The 11,020-nt window shown below is 37.1% G+C and overlaps 1 long non-coding RNA gene across 1 annotated transcript; it reads left to right on the forward strand.

The window, feature by feature from the left end:
* The first annotated feature begins 1,637 nt into the window (after positions 1 to 1,637).
* Positions 1,638 to 10,548, forward strand: LOC121062081. Its single transcript, XR_005815399.1, has 3 exons — positions 1,638 to 2,117; positions 2,688 to 2,749; positions 10,112 to 10,548. It is a non-coding gene; the product is annotated as an uncharacterized LOC121062081 (long non-coding RNA).
* Positions 10,549 to 11,020: the final 472 nt, after the last annotated feature.

Below are 11,020 nucleotides of genomic sequence, written 5' to 3' on the forward strand. Positions count from 1 at the left end.
GTTTCCAGTTTTAGTGTTGAAGTAGAAGACCTCATTCAGCTGCAAAACTTCATGGTAAACTTGGTGCTATCTTGTGTTTAGAACAGCTGTGGAGGAAATTTCAGCCAAAGCTTTAGAATCAGGGAAACTGCATGGCTGCAGTCTTGAATTTAGGGAAGAAAGCCAGCTTTACATGATACTTAAATCAAAATGTAGAATGCTACTTATTTAGCTTCTTTGTATAAAGAAGAGTTACTGTGGTGTTGAAATGTTTCATTCTGTGAGTAGATGGCTGTGGAATATAAACAATCACCTGAAATGTTTTAAATTTTGGTAGATTCTCAGATTCAATATTAGTACTCACCCTTTCAGAGAGGTTTGGTAAATGATCTTTGCCCTTGATACAGAACCTAGTTTTTGCAGTAGATTAACTTGCAGGCACAGTAGGTGGAAAACAAAAAGGGTATAGTTATGAAGAAAGAGCACCTAGACACAGCCCTAAACTTCTGAATTGAGAGATTGTTCTGGCCCACAGTAATATTAAGATCAGGAATTGGTTGAGGCCATAAACAAAATTGAATTTGTATGATCTCCTTCAGTATTTGAACTTGATTTTCTAGCATCAATAAAAATGAGCTCTATCACTGATTTTTTTCCCTCACTGAGAACCTGGAGAACAATTTGAATATCTGTATTTTATGCAAGACTGTAGTTGTGTCTACCCACATTTGGCAGGTGTATATAGAAGCCAGAGTTATGAAATTATGCATTTGTAGTTACTGAAATGTATTTGTCATCCCTTATGTAATTTACTTGTGTATTTGCAGTGACTAGGTAGTCTGCCAGTTTTCTTTCTCACACAAAAGCATAATTTCTCTTATTGTCTCTGCTCTTGCTTACGCTTGCCTAGCTTTTTTTTTTTTTTTTTTTTTTTTTTTTTTTTTTTTTGGCTGAAACAAACATGGAAACACATAATTGTCTTTCCACACGCAATACTCCTTTTTGCCCCTGGTTGCTGCATGGTATTTTTGAAGAGAGACAGAAATTTTTACAAAAATATCTATACTCCAGAAATATCACTGGAAAGACCACGTTTTGTAATGGTTTAGATCTCACAGGATCTGATTTAAATAAGTAGATCAGAACTATTTGTGATAATGACTACATTTATTATTCAAAGCATCTGTGGAAAGATAAGGAATCAAAATGTGGGATAACTTGTTTTCTTTGAGTTGATGGAACAGTGAGTTTCTCTACTAAGCACTAAAGATACTGGAGAGAACATTGGCTTATTTTTTTTTTTTTTTATTATTATTATTCCATAAGATTTTGGTTTGAATGGAGCCAAGTTTTCAAAAGTTTCACTGCTTCTGTGAAACCTAATACTTATTCACATAAGGCCAATCTATGCCATCCTCCCTCCTGAAGGTGAAATGTCTGTAATGTTGGAGTAAGTGATACTTACTCCTGTTTATTTTTTATTTATTTTTATTTTATTTTTTATTTTTATTTATTTATTTATTTATTTTGTAAGTAAATAAGCATCAGGCCTTGAGAACTGAACCATTTTAAAACAAAGCAATAACCATAGTCCCGGTGGCTTTTCCTGTGTTCAAGACCAAACGTGTGGGAAAATGAAATATTCTTCAGGCTGACTGAAGGTGATCTGATGGAGAATAATGGCTAGGTAACTCAGTGATTACCTTCGTTATACATATATCTTTCCATTAATTCATTTCTGGAAATCCATGGTATGGACATATCCATCAGGTCTCCTGGAAAATGTTGTGACATGGTGTCCTAACCTGGCACTTCTCAGTGTGACAGTTTGTCTAGCTTTTGAGGGTATATTCATGTTCCCAAATTCACAGACACAGACCTGTCACTGGAGATGGGCACTGTAAAATAGCAGCAAGCAAGACAAAGAGGTGTGTTCTGTTTTAATCATTGCACAGAATCCATTCTAAACCCACTGAGATGACTGGTCACCATTCATTTTCTGCTTATGTCACGGACATCAAGCAATAAAAAGAGGTGGGCAGCAGAATAGAATAGAATGCAATGCAATACTATGAAATATCTCAGTTGGAAGAAACATTCAAAGATCATCTAATCCAACTGCAAGGACAGGACTACAGGTTAGAAATGTTCAAGCATTGCATAGAAATTAGAGCTACCTTATTTTGTTTAAGAATGAGAGATGCTTACTATAAATTTTCAGCGAAACTCTAATAGTTCCTAAGTCATCAAATAATGGAAAAAATAAAATGAAGTTTTGAGAAAAAAAATCGTTTGACTTAGACTAAGCAATTTTTTTTTCCTTATGGGTAAAGTACTATAAATGCTTTACTAATGTTGAATTATTAAATTCTCATGTAGGCTTATAGGCATACTAAAATGGATTTTCTGTGCATTCCTTTCTAAGTTGAATGAATCTGTTTAAAGAAAATTTTCATGAGTCACAGAAATACAAGCATTGTTTTACATATGAGTCACTTCAAAATCTGATCAAGAATTATATTTAAAGTTTTAAGAATTACTTAAGCAAAAAGATTGCAAATCCATGACTATGATTGTGCATTTCATGGCCTTTTGCCTTCTTGTTCTTTACAGTGCTGAATAACAGAATAATGTATATTTCTCAAAATTATGAATAAGAAAATAGCAGTAAGTTCTTCTTTCAAATAACAGTAAGTTCTTCATTTCAGTTGGTGTTCTACTACTACTGCTGCTGTTCTATGACACTGAACATGTTACTTTGCATATTCTGGTATGTCATCTGTATTAATCACTTCACCCCTCTCTGAAATGTAAGCCAAAACAAACTCCATTATTTCACTTCCAATAGCTTCCAATACCCTTTCATTTTTAGGGATTTATTATTGCTGCTAAGTTTAAGAACTCAGCATCCCTTTCAGATGTAAGCCAAATGCATTAAATAACCCCAGAGTATATTATCTTTTGAATCCTTACTCCTTAGGACAATGCCGTTGAAATGATTACAGCAGCTGGACTTGGAACTGAGAAAAGGAAGGGCTGATTTTTGTAGAAATTACATCCTGACATCCTAATTAAGACCTTCCTTTCTGATATCCAGTGGTATGTGGTGCAGCTTCCTCTCTCCCCTTTCCTTGACACAACTTGTTGAAGAGGAATGTGAAGGCTGGGTGTGATCTTTCCAACATCAGAGTGAAAGGAAGTAACATACCAAACAGATGATGTCATGAGTGCTGCTGAGTCTAATTCCACCTCCACCCCTGTGGTATACCACTCAGCAACATTTCAAAAGACTAAAGTCAATAGTAATAACAAAAACCCCATTCAAGATATGTCAGTATTAAAAGTGGAGATAGAAGGAAAGCTAATTAAAAAAATGAATTTATTGATATGTCATAAGTTTTATTTTAATGGGTAAGCTGTGCTCAGGTACTTTTCAAGTTCAAAAGGTAAGAATACTTCTACACCAGGAATGCATTGGGAAGTGCTGACAGCAACCCATCTCTACATAGCTGGGTAAACCTGTTCAGCATGAATAACAGTGTGTATTCTCTAGACAGACTTTATTCTGAACTCAGTAGAGTGTGAGTGTTCCAATTCCTGATAGTTGCACTTCATCCTAAATGCTTCAGCCTGCCTGCAAGTACCCTTTGCTTCAGAAGTGGCAGTAGGATTAAGCTCAGGCATAAATACACTGCATAGGCATCGCCTAAATGAGTGTCTGTATGGAAAAAAGCATGTAGGGCCATACACCTGGTGGACATACTGCATGTTGGCAATGTTTGGGCTAAGGGCTCTGCTGAAATGACTGTTTGGCAGAGGTTGTCTTTAATGGAATTACTGTTGCCATCACAGGCAGCCCCCTAATCCGTGTCTGACAATGTAAATAAGCAGGCCTGACGGACCGCCTGCTCAAGCATCTCACAGTCAGCTTAGTCCTTCCATGCAACTACAGGGAAGATGTAAGCTGTTTTGAAGTTAAAGACACCAAGAAGTTGTTTGGTCTTCATTAACTACCTCATGAAGGAAGGAGGCATCTCTGGATTCAGGCCAGTTGTCCCAGATGATAAACCAGACATGCTGTGCAAAGAACATGCAACTAACCACCCTGCAACCATGCACACACTCTAGGGATGTGCACCCATTCACTTTTGCTGCCTTCTTGATATGATTTTGTGCAGTCTTTAATTTCACGACTGTTAGTTTCTCTGGTTCCAAATGTGTATTATAGGATTCATGAATTTCTGGAAAAAAAATATTTTTTACAGCATTCGCCAATAAAAACATGACAATAGTCAAACATTTTATGACAGTTCAATAGCTTTTGGAGAAGATTAGCCTTTCACTCTTGTGCAAATATAATGATGAAGCACTGTGCATGAGTGATGAAAGAAAATGATTTGGCAAGGAATTAAAAAAAGTAAAGATGAAAAGCACATTGAAAGTGTCCTTTCTAATCTTGAGAAGATATATAAACCCAGCAATATTAAGATGATTGCATTGCTTTGGGTTACTGTAATTTGAATATCATTTAATCTCTATTTAAGATATCTGCATATTTTTGTATGACATGTTTCAATGGCAAAGTCAGTGATAATGAGAGTTTGATGTTTTACTTATGGACACTTTTGCTCATAGCTCAGTGATGCCCCTGTGAGATATCTTGTGATAATTTGTCTGAGAAGAAATTGTCCTATAATATTTAATCATTACTTCTTTGATGTGTGGTGTGGTTAACAAGCTTAACATACCTGATTCTAATAACTTAGCCTTGATACATAACTATCTCATCCTTTAAGTCATATTGATTTTTGCCACAGTAAAAAGACTTTGCACTCCATAATGTAAGTATGTAGAACACGCAGTTTTATACGTGTGCACAGATATACAAAGTTTCTATAAAGATTCAGAACAAATTCAAAACAAAGAACAAGGAATATGAATTAGAGGAAGTATTTCAGAAAGTTGCTGGAAGGAATATAAAGAATAAGACAACACACTATGAAGGCACAATTCCCATGAATGAGAAGGAGTTGCTGAGCATTACATGCAACCCATTTAAAGATGTAAATAAGGAGGCATTAAGGCTACTTCAAAAATAAAAATTAGAGGGAGAGGAAAGTCAGAGTTTATTTGGCTATAGATAACTAAGGTCAAAAGGAACATTCAAGAGAACAGTGTCACTACAGAAAAGCCAGATTATCTGTTTCTACCGGTGCTGACCATGGAGAAAGGCTTTTACCCTGCTCATTACAGGAAGAGAGAATCTGGAGAACTGTCAATTCAGAATTAAAGTGCAAACTAACAAATAAACAACAAAAAACAACTTTTAGAAGACATTGATAAAATGAACAGCAAAAAAATGCCATGAAAAAATGGTGTTTACACAAGAATTATAAAATGACTATAATATAAATGTTTATATTACTTCAACATAGTTCAATAAGAAGAAAAGATGAATACTATGATGCTAAACTTTAAAAAATCATGGAGAAATATCTTTGAAGACATAGACCATAAAGCCTGGCTTCTGTACCTTGAAAATTTATGAAAGCTGCCATAAAACAATAGAACTGAATGTCATGTCTCAGCAACCTACTAGAATTCCTTGAGGGAGAAAAATTTTGTCCATATGAAAACCCAAAGTAAAAATCCAAATATATTAAAAAAAAAAAAAAAAAAAGCTTTGGCAAGGTTCTATGTTGAAGAATATTAAAGAAAATAAGTTGTTACAGGAAAAAAAGCTTATTTTATCTGTGGGTAAGTAACTGGTTAACAGATAAGAAGAAAACAATAAAAACAAAACAGAACAAAACAAAACAAAAGCCTCACAGTAAAGGAGATTTCCAGCACAAATAAAGGTCCACAACAAAATTCTCTGGTATAGTCATCTGATGACCAACTTGTTCTTAAATGATCTGGCATTGGGATAAACTGTGAATTGGGAAAGTTTCAGATTACACACAGTTATTGGGATGGTCCAATTAAAAGTTGAATGTACAGAGTTTCAGAAAGATCTTAGAACACCGAATAACAGGATGATAAAAAGGCAGATTAAATTTAATGCTGGTAGGTAGCATTTAGTGTAAGTATACAACAGTTTCTAGATGAACACTCAAGAAACATTTTTTGAAAGCATTGTTTCAATAAGAATCAACCCTTTGCCCCCTTCCCCAATAATGTTAGAAATTATTGCTGTCTTCTAGTTTAATGGTGTAGCAAAGGTATGGTTTCCAGTCAGATAAAGAAAAAGTGAAGAAAAAGGGGAAGGGGAAGGGGAAGGGGAAGGGGAAGGGGAAGGGAAGGGAAGGGAAGGGAAGGGAAGGGAAGGGAAGGGAAGGGAAGGGAAGGGAAGGGAAGGGAAGGGAAGGGAAGGGAAGGGAAGGGAAGGGAAGGAAAAGATTAAATATTGTCATTCTGCAAAACCATGGTTTAGCTGTGTCTTGAATATTCTGTGGAAATCTGGTCCTACTTCAGAAAAGTAGGAATAAAACTAGAAAATAGGTAGAAAAGCGGATCAGAGGAATTGCTTCTGTGTGAGGACGAAATAGGAATCTTTGTCTCAGATAATGTCAGATAATACATGACTGTGGGAGATATGAAAAAAAATTGGAAATCATAAATAGCGCAGAGAGAGTGAGTAGAGCATAATTTCTCACAATGCAAGAGCTTGGATGGCTCATTTAAGAAGCTATAAACAAATGAAAAGAAGCTCTCTCTCCAAAAAGTATGTAATCAAATTAAGGTACCTGTTGGCATGGATCTGTTAAAAGTCTAAATGAATTAAAGAAAAAGATCCTGAACAGCTTCACAAGTAATAGTCCATCATTGCCACAAGGGAAAAATTATAGAATCCAAGTGCAAATTCCAGATTGATAAATCCCTAAATCACTAATTGAGAGAAGCTGAGAGAATGTATCCAGAGAAAGGTCAAACTCTCCTTACCCTATTTGACATGTTCCTAAGCACCCACTGCTGGTTCCTGTTAGCGTCATTATAGTGGGGTAGATGGACTGGTGTCTTATGTGCACATTCTGATAATTCTAAAATCCTGTCCTGGTAGTAGAAAAAACAATCAAAGAGGCTTTATCCTGTCAGTATTCCAGTGCTATGACTCATTTTTTATCTAATGCAATCTTTGTGGCAGTTATTCATAAGGGTTTCTGAACAAATATTTGCATTTTAATAAGAATGACAGAAATTTGTATGTTAAATATGATCCCAATTCTTCCTGTTCATAGAGGAGCTGACTAACCAGCTGATGCTAATATCCATTTTGTATTTAATATGTTCAGAATATAAGGGTGTAAAATTACTCACATTGCCACTTCATTAATTTACATATTATCTGTTCCTCATCATATTGCTGTTACTGTGAGTGAGCAAATACAAAAAATGACAAATGGCTGAGAAGAGATGGTGAAACTTTTCTAACTAAAAATTACAGAGATACGAACAACTATTGTGACATTACAACAGATATTTTAAGAAAAGAGTATGGGTGTTAATCCAATAGCAATGATTTTCATGGTTAGTAAATTTGAAATATTCCCATTTGAAATCACTGACAAGGTCATTTTGGAGTTGGGAAGCAAATGCAACTTTCCTCAAAGCAACATTTGTGTGCATTTGCCCAGTAAATCCAGTCCTTGCATCTAGATGTCGTGAAATCAAAAGTTGTGATAATACCGTGTCACAATGCTATGCTAGAAAATCACTTTGCTTAGTTGTCATCCTCTGGAAAAGCAATATAAGAACTATCTCCTGGGAAAGTGACAAACCTAGCTGGTGTTTTCATACCCTAACTCTAAATGGAAGGAGGCTCCCTTGTATTTCCTTGTATACCCACTCAGTAGTATCTAGTTATTTACACGTGGTCTTTAGATCAAAGCATCTAACGATGGATGGTCAATATATGCTATGATCAAATGCTGTGATATTAGGAGAATAACACAAGGGACCAAGAAAAGCACCAGGCATGTCCAGGGGTAGCCTTACCTGTAGTTTCAGCAGTAAGTGAAAGGTCTCTCATTAAGGGGCCAACATCTTTGGATTCACCATTGCTGTGTGCCCTATGATATAATTTACAGCAAGATAAAGAGAGTTCTGAGTTTTCTGAGAGCTCACACATTTCTGAGGTCCTCACACATTTCTGATGTGAGGACCTTCAAACTGTGCACCAGGCTAAATACCTTTTTAAGGATCAGAGGCTGTGCAGAATTAGACTCAATGTATGCAGAGGAAGAATACTACATATGTCCATATATATTTATGCACTCTCCCTGGAAAGCAGAAATCCATGGGCAGAGGGAACTATTGATATCACCAAGTTGCCAAGACTCCCCAAATATCATTCTGAAAAGCGGATGGCAATTTGTTGTTGCTGGGTAAACTAGTGAATGGCTTTGTTCAGGATAGAATCCTTTAATACATTCTTGTTAAGGGAGGTGAGATGGTGATTCCCAGGATTAAGTCCATGTGTAGAGGCAGACAGCTGATTTTTATCAACCTGCTTGAGCAGAGGTGGGTTCAGCCTTTTTGGATTCACTCTCTTTCCATGATTTCGGACTTCCACAAGTGCTGGATCACTGAGTGCTGAGCAGCAGCTAAAGACAGTCATGCACTAGGGTCATGGTACCTCAGCTTCTCTCCAGGTACATGCTGTGGTATACCGCCTAAAAAAGTGGAGGGAAACCATGCATTTATACCAGGATTGCACCAGCTGCCAACAGCCCTGCAAGAGCTAGAAACTAATGTACTCTCAGACCATCATGAATCCTTGGTGGACTGTGTGGATCTCACAGTGGACTCAAAGGTGAACTTTGTAATTATATATATATATGTATGTATAGATATGTATATGTGGTAGTTTGGATGAATATATATTTTCAGAGCCTGTGTTGGGTTGAGCACTGTGATTTTATAAGACTTCTAAGCAATTTTACAGTTTCCACCAACTACCCTGAAAAACACTACTGTTTATAATTCTAGTATGTACAAGATATATATTATAGAAACAGACTAAGTAGTCATCTGTTTGTTAAGAGAAACCTAGGCAAAGCCCTTCAATGACCAGAAAATACCTCAATTTTCAGTGTGACCTGAAGAAAGAGGCTTATGTCTTGATTTCCAAACCACAGCTCCTGGCTTTCATGACTTGGCTTTGATGTTAATTGTCTCCTCAAGATTATTTCTCAGGATCTTGGCACTTCTGCTGGCTTCCTTGGCCTGTTACTCAAGCCTGGCATTGTCTTTTGGTTATTTCTGCTATTCATCTTCCTACTGCTTATCTTGGCCTCTCCAGTCTGGTTCTCATCCTCCCTCACAGAGTCAGCACTACTACCTTCCCAAGCTTTTCTCTTGGAGGCTCTGACAACTTTTTTCATCTCCCAAGGCACATCTATTAATTCCTCCAGCAATTTCCTTATCTCTACTAAGTTTCTCATCTGTTTATTTCCCCAGACCATGCCAGTGTTACAGCACACCTCCTAGTTATTCCAGGGCATTTCTTATTCCCCACCATACTTCTGCTTCGCTTACTCTGTCATACTTTCCACCTGCCCAGAGGTGCTTCCTCAGAAGATATATTTTTCAATTTTTTTAATCTCTAAGGATCCAATTCTTCCCTCTACCAGACAGTATGGGTAGAATGGAGTTGCTGTGAACAACCTTGCTTTGATAATTCTTCTCAGTCAGGACAACTGGTGTTACAACCACAGATCAGCCCCACAGGTGTTTATGAGGTCTGTCATGTTCAGACTGTACAGTCTCTTGACCTTCAGGGACCATAGATGGGCAATCAAAAAGCCAGAGTCCTGAACTTTGACAGGTGAACATTAGTAGGTCAGGAAACAAGACAAATTTCTAGCTATAGTTGTGCACAGAGACTTTTAAAAATTAAAGAAAAATGTTTGAAGATAGATGAAATAGTATTTGCAACATCAACAAAGTAAATGTCTAGCAAAGCTTCACCATTATTCCACTGCTTCCTGTGTTAAATCTCCCAGACACCAGATGGCCTGTCCCCTCAAAAAAGAAAAGAAAAGAAAAAAAAAAAAGGAACAAAGGAACAAAGAGATATGTCTGTGTCCAGCCATGCTCTTTCATCTGTGATTTTACCCATATTCTTTGACAGAGGCAGAGTGCAAGGTGACTCTGCTGAGGTTCCTCTGGAAGCTGCAGTTTCTTGTGGACTCTACACCCTCTCCAGACCTGCAGGCGGTGTTACCTCCTCCATCTGCAGAACTGTTGCCTGTTCACCGGCTGCACTAGTATCTGTAGCACCAGGATCTGCTACTTTGCAGAAAACCACCTTGTGGCCTGTAAGTCTGAGTAGCTCAGGTTAGGTGTCACTGCACATCAAGAACATGAAAGCTGAAAAAGCCCAACTTCAGTCTTAGCCTGGGGCCTTCCTGGGCCTTGTGCTTCCTCTCTCAGTTGTACTGTACATTCACGTTGCTCTGAAAAGGGTATGAAATTATCTGCTTCTGTTCATTGCATTGTGAGATCTAAAGTCTCTTCACTTGCATGCTTTTCCATTCTACACTGCTATTCTATGCTCAGCAATTGTTTTGCATTACCTAAGATAGTCTCTATTGAAAATAAAAGGTCTATGTGATGAACAAAGCCTGTTAGCTTGAGCCAGCCTCTTTTCAGATGTGTTAAAGCATTTTCTGCACCATACGTTTTCACTGTATCATGCATTTAATCCTACTTATCAGAGTTTACCATGTTCAGATAACCTGCTCTTGGAATTTGCGTGGGTTGCCACTTTAATTTTCTTATTAATGAAAAAGGAGCAGCACATCAATGACGTGTGCAAATGAATTCCTCTGCAATGATTTATCTTTATATTCAACGAACATGTAGTTGTCCCGAATCAAGTTCTATTAATCAGAAACTATAAACAACCCAGCTCTGATGAGCCATACGAGGCGGGGGGAATGCAGGTAATCAAAAGAATGTTGCTTTGCAAGTGAAGCTCCTTAGAGTATGTAAGTGCTTCTGTGCAGCATACTCCTTTTCTACATATAAATAAACAAAT

The sequence above is a fragment of the Cygnus olor genome, chromosome Z, assembly GCF_009769625.2.
Source record: "Cygnus olor isolate bCygOlo1 chromosome Z, bCygOlo1.pri.v2, whole genome shotgun sequence".
NCBI lineage: Eukaryota > Metazoa > Chordata > Aves > Anseriformes > Anatidae > Cygnus > Cygnus olor.